Source organism: Phocoena sinus, chromosome 19 (genome assembly GCF_008692025.1).
Source record: "Phocoena sinus isolate mPhoSin1 chromosome 19, mPhoSin1.pri, whole genome shotgun sequence".
NCBI classification, from domain to species: Eukaryota; Metazoa; Chordata; class Mammalia; order Artiodactyla; family Phocoenidae; genus Phocoena; species Phocoena sinus.
Window position 1 is genome coordinate 45,300,184 of NC_045781.1, and position 16,711 is coordinate 45,316,894.

At 37.6% G+C, this 16,711-nt stretch overlaps 1 protein-coding gene across 1 annotated transcript in view; it reads left to right on the forward strand.

Annotated features, from left to right (window-relative positions):
* HYDIN (HYDIN axonemal central pair apparatus protein) overlaps window positions 1–16,711 on the forward strand; it is a 433,731-nt gene that overhangs the window by 73,469 nt on the left and 343,551 nt on the right. The gene's annotated exons all lie outside the window — the stretch shown is intronic.

The window sequence follows — 16,711 nt, forward strand, 5'->3', positions numbered from 1 at the left end:
TTCAGTAGTTGCAGCACACAGTCTCAGTAGTTGCGGTGCATGGGCTCAGTAGTTGTGGTGCGTGGGCTCAGTAGTTGTGACGCGTGGGCTCTAGAGATTTGGGGAGAGTGTTGCCCTTGGAGAGGGCATGAAAGCTCTGTTCCCCTTCCCCATACCTTGCCTTGTGCATCTCTTCCATTTGGTTGTTGCTGAGTTATATCCTTTTATAGTAAACTGGTGACCTAGTGAGTAAAATGTTTCTCTGAGTTCTGGGAGCCGCTGTAGCAAATTAATTGAAACTGAGGCCGGGGTCTTGGGATACTCTGATTTATAGCCAGTGGGTCAGAGCACAGGTAACAAGCTGGGCTTGTGACTGGTGTTTGAAGTTTGGGGGCAGTCTTAACCAGTGGAACACTTAGCCTGTGGAATTTGATGCCATCTCCGTGTAGATAAATTACTTGCTGTTTTGGGGAATACCCCTCCTGCCCCTGCCACAAGCATGCACACACAAACACGCATGCATGTTGGAATTGGTGACCAGAACAAAATACAAAATACATCTTTATTTTTCTTTTCTTCAACCTGGGTCAAATAAGAGGATTCTTTCTGAAATTTGTCTCTCTTTTATCTACCTCAGATATATGTCACACATTCTGCAGACAGATGTTTTCAGGAAGTATTTCAGGGAGAAAAGAGCAGAGGCCAATGTGAAACCTATGAACTCTGAAGTAATCCAATTTAAAAGAGATCAAACAAATAGAAAACCAAGGAGCATAACAGCTTTAGAAACAGTAGAAAACCAGAAGAAGCGCAAGATTAAAATATGAAAATTAATCCTTTTACTCCAAGTGCCTAGAGAACCTGTCACTGACAACAAAAGTCATGTTGCATTTACTTGAGCATTTTCTGTAATTTTTTTTCTTTGATATTTTCCTGCTAAAATGGTTCTTTGGGATAAAGAAATATTTATCAACATCCCAGAGTATAATTGCCCTTGCCCTCACTTTAGCAGTAGCAGAACTTGAAGACATGTGAACAGTTTCATATGCTCTTATTTATTTCCAGCAAGCAAGATTTAATTGAATGGAATTTCCATCTTTTCAGTTTTTTTAAACCAAACTTTCTGCTAATAACACTAAGAACAATTATATGCCAGGTACTGTGCAAAGTGAAGTACTTTACAAATATTATCTCATTTAATCCTCATAATAAACATATGAGGTGGATGTGATAGATGGCTTCCGATGATCCTCACTTCCTGATATTTACGTCCCTGTGTGGCCTCTCCCACATTGAATAGGGCTGATCTGTGTGACTAATAGATCTTGCATAAATGATGGTGTGTGACTTCTGGGGCACAAGCTACATTGCAGCTTCTCCCATGGTCTCTCAGACTGCTTGCTCTGAAAGTAGCCAGTCATCACGCCATGAGGACACTCAAGCATCCCTGTTGAGAGGCCCATGAGGGGAGGAACTGAAGCCTCCCACCAACAACCAGGAACAGCTTGCTAGCTGTGTGAGTGAGCCATCTTGGAAGTGGATTTTCTAGCCCTAGTCAAGCCTTCAGATGACTGTAGCCTTTGCTACCATCTCTGACTGCAACCTCATCAGAGACCCCAAGCAGGGTTCTCTTTCCTGAGTTATGTGGGAATACATTTTCCTCTGAAAGAAAGTACTCTGTCATACATACTGAACACTTATTTAACTAGATTCTTAGGTAGAAACACTAGAAGGAGCTGGAGGTTGACATTTAAATGAAGGAAAAAGAGGAAAATAGTTCCTCTGTGAAATGTTTTAGCCTAGTGAAAATTCTCTTTTATTGAGTGCAATTTAATATTAAATTCAATTCAACGAATGTTAACTGAGCCCCTTCTATGTGCCAATCACGCATGGTCTGTACAGCAAAGAAGCTTACATTCTGGAGGTAGATGCGGGCTGGTAAGCAAATAATTACTGTACAGTGTATTACATTCAATAATAGAGGCATGTGCAAAGGACAAAGTGATTGTCACTCTTTGAATGCATTAGGGAAGGCCTTCTGGGGACCCTTGAGATGAGTTTTGTAGGATGAATAGAAGTTTGCAAGGCAGACAAGGATAGGGATGTGAGAAGAAAGTATGAGTCTATAAAGGTATAGAGGTGTGAAATAGCCTGGCACATTTGGGGATTGTGAAAGTCATTTAATTAATTACAAACATTTATTAAATATGCATATGTATGAGGCCCTGTGCTGGGTATGGGGAATACAGTGATAAGAAACACAAAATTCCTGTGCTCAAGGAACTTATAGACTCAAGGCAGAGGGAGATTAATAAATAACCATGATGGGGTGAGCATGAGGGCCCGTGAGTTCATAAAGAAGGGGCAGCCTTGGGTAGTCAGGGAAGCCTTTATGAAAGAGGTCACATCTGAGTCTGGAAAGACAAATGGGAGTTAGTTGGGGAGAGAAGGGGAGGAGGGGAGAAGAAAGGCATTCCAGGTGTTATGTACAAGTCTGGAGGTGTGTGAGCCCCTGAGACTTTGTGAATTGCGAGTTGAGCATAAAGTGCGAGAAGGGCAGGTTCCTGGGATGGATGTCGTGCTGAGAAGCTTACAGAGTATTCTGGACTAAAGGATTTTAGGTAGGGAAATGACATGACCAGATTTTCCCTTTAGAATAGTCACTGTGGCTGCAGGGTAGAGAATGTCCAGGCTATGGGGGTGGGGTGGGAGTGGGGACACAATTCTGGAGTCAGGGAGGTCAGTTAAGAAGCTGTTGCAGCCACCCAGGCAAGACATGAGAGTGACATTAACAAAGGAAGGCAGCAGGGATGAAAGGGAGTAGATGGATTTGTGAGATGTCAGGAGGTAGATCCTCAGGGTGGAGGCAGAATAATGTCACCATCAAGAGTGTGGACTCCGGAACCAGAGTGACTGATTTTCCTCCCACTTCTTTCCTTTACTAGTGTGGGAACTGGAGCAGGTTACTTACCCTCTCTGTGCCTCTGTTTCCTTATCCGTGATATGGAGAGAATAATACTACCCACATCTAGGGTTGTTGTGGCGATTAAATGAGTACTTATAATGTTTGGAACACTGTCGGCACATAGTAAGTGTTCCATAAACATTTAGTTATTATATGATTGATAGGAGGAGAGAGAAGTCATAGGTGACTCTGGGCATGGGCAATTGTGTGAATCATGATTCCATTCACAGAGGGATACAGAAGAGAGCAGGCCTGGGGGGCATGCTGGGCTTGAGGTGCTTGTGGACACCTAAATGGAGACATCTTGTAGGCGTTGGAGTCAATGGAGTGGAGCTCAGAAGGGATCTGGGTGGGATAAATTCTCTAGAACTGCAGGGAGGGCATGGGCAGGGGCGTGAGAAATAGAAGGACTGAAATAGTTGTTGAGATGAGAGGTGACAAGGGAAAGAGATCGGGAGGTAGAGGCCCCAGTGGAGGCTAGAGACTCCGAATTTGCAGTCACATGATCTGGACCATTGTGTGGTTTTCTCCAGCAATCCTAACAGCCTGTTAGTATGAGAGAAGAGTTGAACAGCTAGACTGACCCAGTGTTGGGCTTTTACTGGCTGTGATGGCAAGGCTTGGAATCAGGACATTGACGATATTACTAAGAAACTGGAGGACAGGATCAACTGTGAGGTCTAGGCTGGAGAGGGAAGAGTGAAGATGACATGAGAGGGTAGAGAGAGCCATAGAGAGGCTAGGAGATGGAAGAGCATAGGATGTTGGAACCAGGTATATTGGGAGTATCAGAATGAGAGAGAGTGATCCTATGGAGAGAGGGTGCCCTCTCCACCCCCCACCATAGTGTTTGTTATTATTTTTAGACTTAAAAAGTAGTACATGCTTGTTGTAAAAAGTTTGAACACTTTAGACAAATCCACTTAGGAAGTGGAAGTCCCTTATTCTAATAGTTTCTTATAATTTTTAGTGTTCATTATTTTAAATGTATTGTTAACAGTTTAGTATATACTCTTCCGTATTTTTCTGTGCATCATTTCTTAGTATTGTTTCAGAAATTGAATCATTATACGTATTGTTCTGAAACTTGCTTTTCTTCGAATATACCTTGGCTATAATAATTTCTTGTACATTTAATCTTTGAGAATGGGTTATTTATTTATTCATTGTCCACAGTGATTTTAATTACTGTTCAAAAATTTTCCCTGTTATGACTTTTGGGTAGATTGAGAGGCTTTTCTTTCTTCTTTTTTCCTAAGAATTTTTTTTTAACATACAGAAATCTGTACATAATTAGTGTATACTACTTGATACATATGGAGATAAGTATACACCCATGAAACCATTACCACAGTCTATGCCATAGACCTATCCATCACCTCCAAAAGTTTCCTCTGGCCCTCTTATTCTTTATTATTATTAGCGTATGTGTGTGTGTGTGTGTGTGTGTGTGTGTGTGTGTGTGTGTGTGTGTGAGAGAGAGAGAGAGAGAGAGAGAGAGAGAGAGAGAGAGAGAGAGAGAGAGACAAGAACACTTAACTTTTGCCCTCTTAGTACTTGAAACTTTGTACCCATTGACTAATATCTCCCCCTAACCCCTGACAACCACCATTCCAGAGAGTGGGATATTTAAACTCAAGATTTTATTCGGATATAGAGCAGTATCTGGTGATGATAAGGTCTGGAAGGGCCTTCCTGGGAATGCAGATTGAAGTATAATGGAGGTGAGTGTTTTGAATCGGTTTCCGGCTCTATGGATGTTGCAGTCATCCAGAATGATGGCAGGAGTTGGGAAGAAAGGGAGGACAGTGACCCGGTTGGCAGAATCCTCAGTGTGTGAGTATGAGGATGTGAGTAGACAGAAGAGATGAAGGCAGGGAAGTGAGTATAGAGGGGCATGGTTTGAGCCACAGTGGAGCAGCATGGGTCAGTCTGCAAAGCAGATGGGAACCAGGCAGGGAAAGTGTGAACTTACAAGGAATGGGGATCAGGGAGAATAAAAGATGCAATTTATATATTTTAAAGATTTTATTTGGTAAGAATTGAAAGACTGAAGGCAGGCAGCCCTGCTGGGAGACTATTGTGGCCCTGGAAAAAATAGCAGAGCTTGGGGATGTGGATAAGAGAGATGTTTGCAGGGCCGACAGGACCTAGTCACTGATAGCACTTGACGTGAGGGGGCAGGAGAGTTGAGGGTGATTCTCCAACTACTGGTTTGAGAAAATGACAGTGAAAACTAAGATGATAAGAGACAGAGGATGAGGAAAAACAAGGAGTTATGTGTACGTGTATGTGTGCAGGCTGTGTAGGGGAACAGAGGGTGGAAAGAAATATAATGACTATTTAATTAAAACATAATTCCATGAGTTTGTGAAGTTAATTTTAAAAAATAAAAATTTATTCTAGATAGAAACTGAAGATTTGGAGATATGCCTAGATGAGATAGTAAATGCCCTAGTAAAAGTATTGTTGTCCAGACCTTTTTAGTTAAAAAGTTCTTTGGTTCATGGGTTCTTTTACCGTACTTTGACTGGAGGGAGGTCTTTAAAAGCAGGATGTTAAGTTAACCCATGAATTACATGACTCAAGGCATTCCAGGGACATTAATGCATGGATTTAGTCCTGTGTTAGATATTGGAGCAGTGGGCTAGGTGATTATCATTTTTCATGACACTCCTGAATACTGACTCTGTCTAATTTACTAGACGATGGTTCGTTAGAAATTCACAAGCATCCATTATATACAAGGCACTATACATTACAGTCTCTACCTCAAGGAGCTTGTATTAATATTGGAATAAGCACATACATAATTGCAAAGTAGAATGTTTTAGATGTTACAAGAGAGGGAAAAAGTAAGGTACCGGAAGGTCAAAGACGCTGAACAATCACTACTGCTGGTAGGATTAGATATTGCTTCGATAAGGAAATGACATTTGAATCAGGAAGTAATCTGTGTAGAGGTAAAGAGAGGACATTGCAGAGAGAAGGTGCAGTGTGAACAGAGTTTTAGGGAAACATACCTTAACCATTGTAGATACAGAGCTGTAAAAGCATGATCCAAGTATACTATAGGCTGGAGTTGTAATATAGTGCTATTTATCAGGAACAAAAAAGGAAAGTGGTCAAGATTTTTAAAGTAGTTAAATCAGTTACAGAAATAAATGAGTTTTAATAAAAAAATACCTGGGTAATCAGATTTTAATGCAATAACTACTCTGTATTTTGGTATGATAAAAGGACATGCTATTTCTATTTTGTTGAGATAGAGTGGCCAATTTAAGTTACAGCATAGCTTATGAATACATCTTTTCGTACTTGGGGTAAATTCTCCAGCATCAAAGGATATGTACAGTTTAAAAAAATTGCCTAATGAAGTTACTGATTTACATTCTACCTGTAGTGTATGAGAGTGCCCATCTTCACAACATCTTCATAAATAATGAGGTTTTTTTTAACATCTTTATTGGAGTATAATTACATTACAATGTTGTGTTAGTTTCTGCTGTATAACAAAGTGAATCTGCTATATGTATACATATATCCCCATATCCCCTCCCTCTTGCGCCTCCCTGCCACCCTCCCTATTCCCCGCCTCTAGGTGGTCACAAAGCACCCAGCGGATCTCCCTGTGCTATGCAGCTGCTTCCCACTAGCTATCTATTTTACATTTGGTAGTGTATATATGTCAGTGCTACTGTCTTACTTTGTCCCAGCTTACCCTTCCCCCTCCCGGGGTCCTCAATCCATTCTCTATGTCTGTGTCTTTATTCTTGTCCTGCCCCTAGGTTCATCAGGACCATTTTTTTTTTTTTTTTAGATTCCATCTATATGTGTTAGCATATGGTATTTGTTTTTCTCTTTCTGACGTACTTCACTCTGTATAACAGACTCTAGGTCCATCCACCTCACTACAAATAACTCAGTTTCATTTCTTTTTATGGCTGAGTAATATTCCATTGTATATATGTGCCACGTCTTCTTTATCCATTCATCTGTCGATGGACATTTAGGTTGCTTCCATGACCTGGCTATTGTAAATAGTGCTGCAGTGAACATTGTGGTACATGTCTCTCTTTGAATTATGGTTTTCTCAGGGTACATGCCCAGTAGTGGGATAGCTGGATCATATGCTAGTTCTATTTTTAGTTTTTTAGGGAACCTCCATACCGTTCTCCGTAGTCACTGTATCAGTTTACATACCCACCAACAGTGCAGGAGGGTTCCCTTTTCTCCACACCCTCTCCAGCATTTATTGTTTGTAGATTTTCTGATGATGGCCATTCTGACTGGTGTGAGGTGATACCTCGTTGTGGTTTTGATTTGAGTTTCTCTAATGATTAGTGATGTTGAGCATCCTTTCATGTGTTTGTTGGCAATCTGTATATCTTCTTTGGAGAAATGTCTGTTTAGGTCTTCTGCCCATTTTTGGATGGGGTTGTTCGTTTTTTTTGATGTTGAGCTGCATGAGCATAAATACTGAGTTTTGTCAGTCTTTTTCTTGAAAAACTAAACAAAATATAATTATAATTATACATTCACAGGAAGTTGCAAACAAAGTACAGAGAGGTTTCATATACCTTTGACCTCCTGTTTCCCTCAGTGGTTACACCTTATATAACCATAGTATAATATCAAAACCAGAAAATCATCATTGGTACAATGTATGTGTATAGTTATATGTCAACCTATTGCATATGTAGATTTGTATAACTTCCACCACGATCAAGGTACAGAAAATTCATTTATTAGCTTCAGTGATAGCACTAGAAATTGAACTCATAGCTTATAAGAAGTGAAAAACTTTCTGTTAGCAGGTTACCTCTTATTTACCCCAACTTTGTAAACCTCAAGATTTTACCCATTTTATTTCTTCTTTATGTGTATTCTATCACCTCAAACATCTCCTTTATAGTCATTTTTCCCCACCCTCTGCCAACCACTGGCAACTCCTGATTTGTTCTTTATCTCTGTAATTTTGCCATTTGTGAATATTATATAAATGGAATCACACAGTATGTGAGCTGTTAAGCATGTCTTTTATCACTTCTTTTTTTCCCCGAGATCCGTACAATTTGCTATATATATTGATAGTTTGCTTCTTTTTATTGCTGGTAATATTCCATGGTATGGATGTACCACAGTTAGTTTCACCATTCACCTACCGAGGGACACTTTGGTTTTTTAAGTTGCTAAGAATAATCGTGCACAGGTTTTTGTGTGGACATACGTTTTCTCTGGGGTAAGTGCCCCAGGATATGATTGTTGGGTCATAGGTTTACTTTTCCAAGAAACTGTCAAACTATTTTCCCATCAGCAATAAGAGAACCAGTTTCTCTGCATCCTTACCAGCATTTGATATTTTCACTATTTAAAAAAAAATTCCTGGAACATTATATTATATATCCATATAATGCCCATTAAAAATATCTCAATGTAAACCTTATCTTTAAATAAACAGCAAAGTTTTACAAAATTATTATAACAACTCATTATCATTAGTTTCAAGAACTGCTTTCTGGACTTTTTTGTTAAGTTAGAGGTCTGATTATACTACCAGAAAAATTTGAAGTTACTAATACTATTTTGATCCATATGCTTAAGAGAATAGGAATTCTATCATTCTATGATGAACCTTTTGCAGCTTTACTGAGGTATAATTGGTAAGAAAAAAAAAACCCTGCACGTATTTAATGTCTATAATTTGATGAGTTTGGATATATGCATAGACCTGTGATACCATAACAGTCAAGGCAATAAGCATATCCAATACTTCCAAAAGTTTCCTTGTGTCCCACACTTAACATGAGCTCTACCCTCTTAACACATTTTTAAGGGCACAATATCATATTGTTACCTATAGGCACTATGTTATACAGCAGATCACTAGAATTTATTCATCTTACATAACTGTTTACTTTAGCTGTTTTGATAGGTAAGTGATATTATTTAATCATGGTATTAATTTGTGGTTCCCTGGTGGCTAGTGATGTTGAACATCTTTTCATATGCTTTTTAAAAAAATTTATTTTATTTATTTATTTTTGGCTGTGTTGGGTCTTTGTTGCTGCGTGTGGGCTTTCTCTAGCTGCGGCGAGTGGGGGCTACTCTTTGTTGCGGTGTGCGAGCCTCTCACTGTGGTGGCTTCTCTTGTTGCGGAGCACAGGCTCTAGGCATGTGGGCTTCAGTAGTTGTGGTGCTTGGGCTCAGTAGCTGTGGCTCGCGGGCTTAGTTGCTCCACGGCATGTGGGGTCTTCATGGACCAGGGCTCAAACCTGTGTCCCCCGCATTGGCAGATGGATTCCCAACCACTGTGCCACCAGGGAAGCCCCTCATATGCTTTTTGCTATTGATATATCTTCAGTGAAATGTCTCCATGTCCTTTACCCATTTTCTAATTGGATTGTGTGTTAGGCAGAATAATGTCACTTTTCTGCCAAATATGTCTATGTCCCAATCCCTCAAGCCTGTGAATATGTTAATTACATGGGAGAGGAGAGTTAAGGTTGCAGATGGAATTAACATTGCTAGGCAGGTGACTTTGAGAAAGGGAGATTATCCTGGATTATCAGGGTGGCTCTAATGTAATAACAAGGTTCCTTAAAGGTGTAAGTGGGAGGCAGAAGAGGAGGTCAGAGTGATGTGGTGTGAGAAAGACTCAACCTGCCATAGTTGGCTTTGAAGATGGAGGAAGGAGCCCATACAGCAAGGAAATGGATTCTGCTAGAGCTTCAGAAAGGAACACTGCCCTTGCAGAACCTTGATTTTAGGCCAATGAGACCTCTGTTACACTTCTAACTTTCAGAATTTTAAGACAATAAATTTATGTTGTTTCAAGCCACAAATTTATGGTAATTTGTTGTAGCAGGAAGAAGAAACTAATACAGGTTTGTTTGTTTATTTCACTGTTTGGTTTTGAGCGGTTTTTTAAAAAAATGTACTCTAGATATGAGTCCTTTGTCAGACATGAAGTTTACAAATATTTTCTTCCTGTTTGTTTCTTTCATCCACTTAGAAGATTCTTTCCAAGTAGAAAAGTTTTTTTATTTTGATGAAGTCCTCTTTATTGACTTTTTCTTTTCTGCCTTATGATTTTGGTGTCATGTCTAAGAACCCTTCACTGAACCCTAGTCTAGAAAATTTTCTTCCTTTTTTTTCCTAAAAACTTTGTAGTTTTATATTTTACATTTAAATATATGCCCCACTTTGAATTAACTTTTGTGTAAGATGTGAGATTTGGATTGAGGCTTACTTTTTGCCTATAGAGCTCCAATGGCCCCAGCACCATTTGTTTAAAGGCTCTTTCTCTTACATTGAATTGCTTTTGCACCTTTGTCAAAAATCAATTTGGAATATTTGTGTAGGTCTATTTCTGAGTTCTCTGTTCTCCTCTATTGATCTATATCTATCCCTCTGCCAATACAACATAGTCTTGATTACTGTAGCTTATGTAATAAGCCTTGAAATCGGTTAGAATAATTCTTCTCATTTTCTTCTTCTTTGTAAGTTTGTTTTAGTTATTCTAGGGCCTGTACCCTTCCATATAAATTTATCTTTGTTTAAATAAAAACTTTGCTGGTATTTGATAGGTATTAGATTAAACTTGTGTATTAATTTGAGGAGAATTGACATCTTTGCTATGTTGAGTCTCCCAATCCTTGAACATAGATCTCCTTTTAATTAGATATTCTTTGATTTTTTTAATCAGCACTTTGTCGTTTTTAGCATATAAGTCCTGTATATGTTTTGATCAATTTACACCTATTTTTTTTTGAAGGGATGGCAGTTATAAATGGTATCGTATCTTAAATTTTGGTTTCCACATCTTCATTGTTAATATATAGAAATATGAATGATATTTGTATGTTTATCTTATATCCTGTGACCTTGCTGTACTCACTTGTTAGTTCTAGGAGGTTTGTTGTAGATTCTTAGGGAATATCTATGTAGACACTTATCCCATCTGCATATAAGGACAGTTTTATTTCTTGTTTTCTGCTCTGTATGCTTTTTCTTTCTTTCTTTCTTTTTTTCTTCTTATAGCACTGACTAGAACTTCCAGTACTGTGTCTGATAGCCATGTTGAGAATGGACCTCCTTGCCTTGTTCCCAGTCTTTAGGGGGAAATCATTCAGTCTTTTACCATTTAGTATGATGTCACCTGTAAGTTTTTTGTATATTTTCTTTATTATGTTCCTCTATATTCCTAGTTTTCTGGGAATTTTTATCATGAATGATATTGAATTTTGTCAGATGCTTTTTCTGCATAAATTGACGTGATCATATGATGTTTCTTCTTTAGCCTGCTAATATTATGGATTACATTGATTGATATTTGAGTATTGAACTTGCCTTACATTCCTGGACTTAACCTATTTGGTCATGGTATATAATTATTTTTACATATTGCTAAATAACTTGTTAAGATTCTGATAACATTTCGTTAAAATTTTTAAATTTATATTCATGAAGGATATTGGTTTTTAGGGTTTTGGGGTTTTTTTTGTACTTTCTTCATCTGGTTTTGTCTTAGGCTTCATAAAATGAATTGTCAAGTGTTCCCCTCTTTTCCATTTTCTGGAAAAGATTGGTAATATTGGTGTTAATTCTTCTTTCCATGTTTGCTGTCATTCTCCAGTGAAACCATCTAGACCTAGGTATTTTTTTTTTTTTTTTTTGTGGTATGCGGGCCTCTCACTGCTGTGGCCTCTCCCGTTGCAGAGCACAGGCTCCGGACGCGCAGGCCCAGCGGCCATGGCTCACGGGCCCAGCCGCTCTGCGGCATGTGGGATCTTCCCAGACCAGGGCACGAACCCGTGTCCCCTGCATCGGCAGGCAGACTCTCAACCACTGCGCCACCAGGGAAGCCCGATATTTCTTTTTTTGAGTTATAAAATTATGAATTCAGTTTCTTTAATAGAGTTATTCAAATTATCTATTCATATTAAATTGTTGTAGTATGTGTTCTTTGAGGAATTGAAGCAGTACATCTAAGTTGTGAAATTTATGAGTGTGGAGTTGTTTATAGTGTTCCCTTATTATCCTTTTGATATCTGTATGGTTTGTCCTCTCCTGTTAAATTCCTAGTATTGGTAATTTGTGTCTTCTTTCTTTGCTAAAGGTTTGTCAATATTATTGATTTCTCCAGAGAATCAGATCTTTGTTGAATTAATTTTCTCTATTGCTTTTCTGGTTTTAATTTTATTGGTTTCTGCTCCTGTCTTTATTATTTCCTTCTGTCTGTTTGCTTTCATTTTATTTGGTGTTCTTTCTTCTGAACTTAGGAGCTTAGATGACACATTTGACTTTTACTGCTTTCTAATCTAAATATTTAGTGTTATAAATTTCAACACTGTTTTAGCTAACTTTTCAATATTTTGAAATGCTGTGTTTTCATTTTCATTCAATTCAGTGTGCTTGTGGATTTCCCTCTTTGACTTATGTATTTATTTACAAGTGTGTTGTTTAGTTTCCAAGTGTTTGGAGAATTTTGTGTTATCTTTCTGTTGTGCATTTCTAATTTGATTTCACAGTGGTCAACCAGCGCCCTCTGTATGATTCCAATTCTTTTAACTTTGTTGAATTTTATTTCTTGGCCTAGGAAATGGTCTATCTTAGTATATGTTCCTTGGACACGTGAAAAGCACATGCATTCTGCTGTTGGGTGGACTGTTCCATAACTATTGATTAAATCATGTTGGTTGTGTTAAGTTCCTCTACATCTTGTTAATTTTCTGTTTAGTGCTTATATCAATTGTTGAGAAAGAGATGTTGAAGTTTCCAGCTACCATTGTGGATTTGTATAGTTCTTTTCATTTTTTGCATTATATATTTTGAAGCTTGGTTCAAATCACACATTTTAAAAGTTGTTTGGTGCACTTATAATTATGATTGCTATGTCATTTTGGTAGATTCACCCTTTTACATTATATAGTGTCCCTCTTTGTTCCTGATCTTTTTTTTTTTTGAAGTCAACTTTATCTAATATTACTGTAGCCCTTCTGGCTTTCTTTTGGCCAACTTTTGCATGGTATACCTCTTCCATCCTTTTGCTTATAATCTACCTGTATCATTATCATTGAAGTGATTCTCTTAATTCATAACTATCCTTCCTCCCTCTCTCTCTCTCTCTCTCTCTCTCTCTCTCTCTCTCTCTCTCTCGTGTGTTCATGTTTGCACACACACACTCTTTATTACTTGAGTGAAGTAGGTCATTTTCCTATAACATTTTCCACATTCTAGATTTGGCTTAATTTTATTCTTACAGAATACACATGTTCCTGCATTTCTTGATCTCCTGCAACCTAGCTGGTAGGTCTAGAGACTTAATTAGATTTAGGTTTAGATTGTTGTTCATAGTTCTGCACAGGTGGTGCTGTGTACTGCATCACGTCAGGAGGCACATAATATGTCTAGTTTTCACTCTTTTAGTGTTAAGACTGATTTAGAGGGCTCAGGTGTTGTTAGCCTGATTGAGCCATTATAAAGTTCTTCAGCAACATCCTTTCTAATGGTTTTAACATTGATGAACCTTTGTTTCATTAGGGGCTGCAAATGGTGATTATTTTTCAGTCATTTCTTCTGCATTTATTAGCTGGAGTTCTTCTATGAAGAATAATTTTCTGTCATCAACTATTTGGTTAACTTGCAATGCAATTTGTACAAAAATGGTACAGAATAAATGGTTGATTCTTCCCAGTTATTATTTCCAAAATAATTAGTCTGGTGCCTTAGTAACTTCCAAAGGTGACCAACGATTTTTTTTTAAATATCTTTTGAACTCCGAGTTTTAAAGACTAATCCATTGCAGACTTTTGTTTTTGTTTTCGTTTTCTCCAAATTGTCCTGTCTTTGGTGAATGGAAACTCCTTCAAGTGGCTCTGGGCTCCTTAGATACAACCCTAGTAGCCTTTGATAATGTACTTATTTTACAGTATAATAGAATGTTCCAAGTTCATCTTATACATTTCATGCCCCAGACCTTGAATTACCCATTTCTCTAAGGAGTTATGGTTTCTTTTAGTGGGAAATGGTGTTTAAAGACCACATTATGTCCCTGGACTGTCATTGCTTACTTAGCTTTCTTTGCTTCTGGGGTCTTTCAGTAGGGAGGTTATTTAAAAGGAGAGAATAATCAAGAGCTAAAACTCAGATTTTCTATTTAAATTTAAGATTATAGGGCTTCTTAATATAAGAACTTTTTTTTGTTTTATATTTTTAAAATGCTGAAATGCTTGGCTCCTAGCAATATTGATGTAGCTACTTGTTTTTAAAATATTATTATTAATATTATGACCAAACAATAAGACTACTATACGATGAAGATATATAGTCAAAAACCATGTTTTAAAATTGGTTGGAATAATTGTTTGGTGTTACAACACCAATTTGATATACAGCAAGGTTTATTTGTTTCACTTTTCAACTTTTAATAATTGATTTTTCAAAATGTTTTAAAATATATATTTTAATAACTTTATTGAGGTATAATTCACAATTCAGTTCAGGATACAATTCACCCATTTAAAGTGTACATACAATCCACAGTTTTTAGTATATTCATAAACACGTGCAATCATCACCACAGTCAATTTTAAACATTTTCATCATTTCAGAAAGAAATCTCATACCTTTTAGTTAACACCCTTCTATTCCTTCATTTCTCTCAGCCCTTTGCAACGACTAATCCATTACTTTCTCTCTAGAGATTTTCCTGTTCTGGTCACTTCATGTGAACAGACTCATACAACATGTAGTTTTTTGTGACTGGCTTATTTTATTTAACAAAATGTTTTTGAGGTTTTTCCCTGTTTCTGTGATCCAAGGGGATGCTTCAGTCTCATCCTGGGTTCTGGGATTTTCACAAAGGTGTCTTGTCTATGGATGATTGCTAGTTGGTCTTTTTGTGAGGGGAATTGAAGTTGGCAACCACCTATTCCACGTTGGTGACATCACACTGCCTATATTATTTTACACTGTAATAATTATGTGTATTGAATAGTGTATACTGTGATTGTATATGATTTATTGTTTGTCTTTAATATGTCTTCTTTGCTTTTTCTAAAATTGCTTTTGGTATTTAGGAAGGTGTATCTTTATATTCAGTAGTTTCTTTGTATATAAACCCTTTATAGTGCCTGTATTGTTATCTATTACTGTATAACAAATTACCCCCAGATTAATAGCTTAAAACACTGAATATTTGTTTTCTCAGTTTCTGTAGGTCAGGAATCTAGGTGAGGCTTAGCTGGGTGCTTCCTACTCAGGGTCTCTCATGCATCTCCTGTCAAGCTGTTGCCCAGACTGCAGTCATCTTAAGGCTCAACTGGGGCTGGCAACTCTGCTTTCATTCACATGGTTGTTGGCAGCCCTCAGAAGATCCACTGCCAAGCTCACTCATGTCATTGCTGTCAAGGCTTGGTTCCTCACCACATGGGCCTCTCTGTAGGTTTCCTGAGTGTCCTTACAATGTGGTAACTGGTGATTCGAGAGAGCCAGGCGGTGCCCAAGATGGAACTAATTTTCTTTATAACTGATCTCAGATGTGACATCCATCACTTGTGCTGTATTATATTTGTTAGAATACCTAAGCACAGCCCACACTCAAGGGGAGAGGATCATATAAATATATGAATGCTTGGAAACAGGTATCATTGACTGCCATCATAGGGGCTTTCTACCATAATTCCCTTAATTCTCCTTTATTCTATCTCGTTAAATGCTTTGATTCCTACCTAGTACTTATATAGTTGTTAATCTTGTCTACTTTTCGGCTGTCTTTCTTTTTTCTTTTCATTTAAAATTGCATCCTTTCTACTTTGTCAGAAAATATAACGTTTAAATTCTATTCTTCTCCTTATGTCTTCAACATTATTTTAATACCTGTACAATTATATATATGAAATGCTCATCATCAGTCCTTTTGCTGAAATTCCCCAGCAGCTTTTGGTTGGATGAAGCCCATCCTCTAGTATATTCTTCAGGAAGGGAACATGTTTATAATATTCCCTGGGCTTTTGCATGTTCAAAACTCCTTTTCTGTAGCCTCAGTGACTGAAGGAGAGCTTGGTTCCTTCTAAAATCCTTGGCTCCTGCTTTGTAAAGTCTTTGAAAAATGCTGCTCCTCTGTTTTCCCCCCGCATAATTTGCTTTTACAAAGTCCAATGACATCTAATTCTCTTGCCCTTGTACATTATTTTGACTTTTTGCCTGGATGCTAATTTTTAAAATTCTTTGAAGCCTAGTAGTTCTTCTAAGACATGACTTATAGTTGATCATTTTGGGTCAGTTTTCCTGGGTACCTACTAGTCCCTTTTCATTGTTTTTTTTTCTGGAATTTTTCTTGGATTATGGCTTTAAATATTAATTTCCCTCCAGTACTTTTTCTTCTTCATGGGCTCCAATTATAGCATGTTAGAACTTCTTTCACTCTCTTCTATTCCAATCATTTCTTTCTCTGATCTTTTTTCTTATTTTAAAATTTCATATTCATTTCTTTGGGTGTTTTACTGCTTCATTTCAGTGTACCTTATTACATTTTCATCATATCTCTTTTCCTTTATGCACTGCTTTCCCCTCCATTTTGGTCTGGTAGTGCCTTATTGTCTTTTGAACTTTTAACAATTTTAAGGTTTTTTATTTGACATTGAATCAAGCTTTTTTTTTTTTTTTCCTGCACAGGGTTGAACAACCTAGCCTGCTATTATTAAAAGTAGAAATCCCTACATAGTCATAAATGGACTTCCAAAGTTGCAAGTGTCCTGCTAG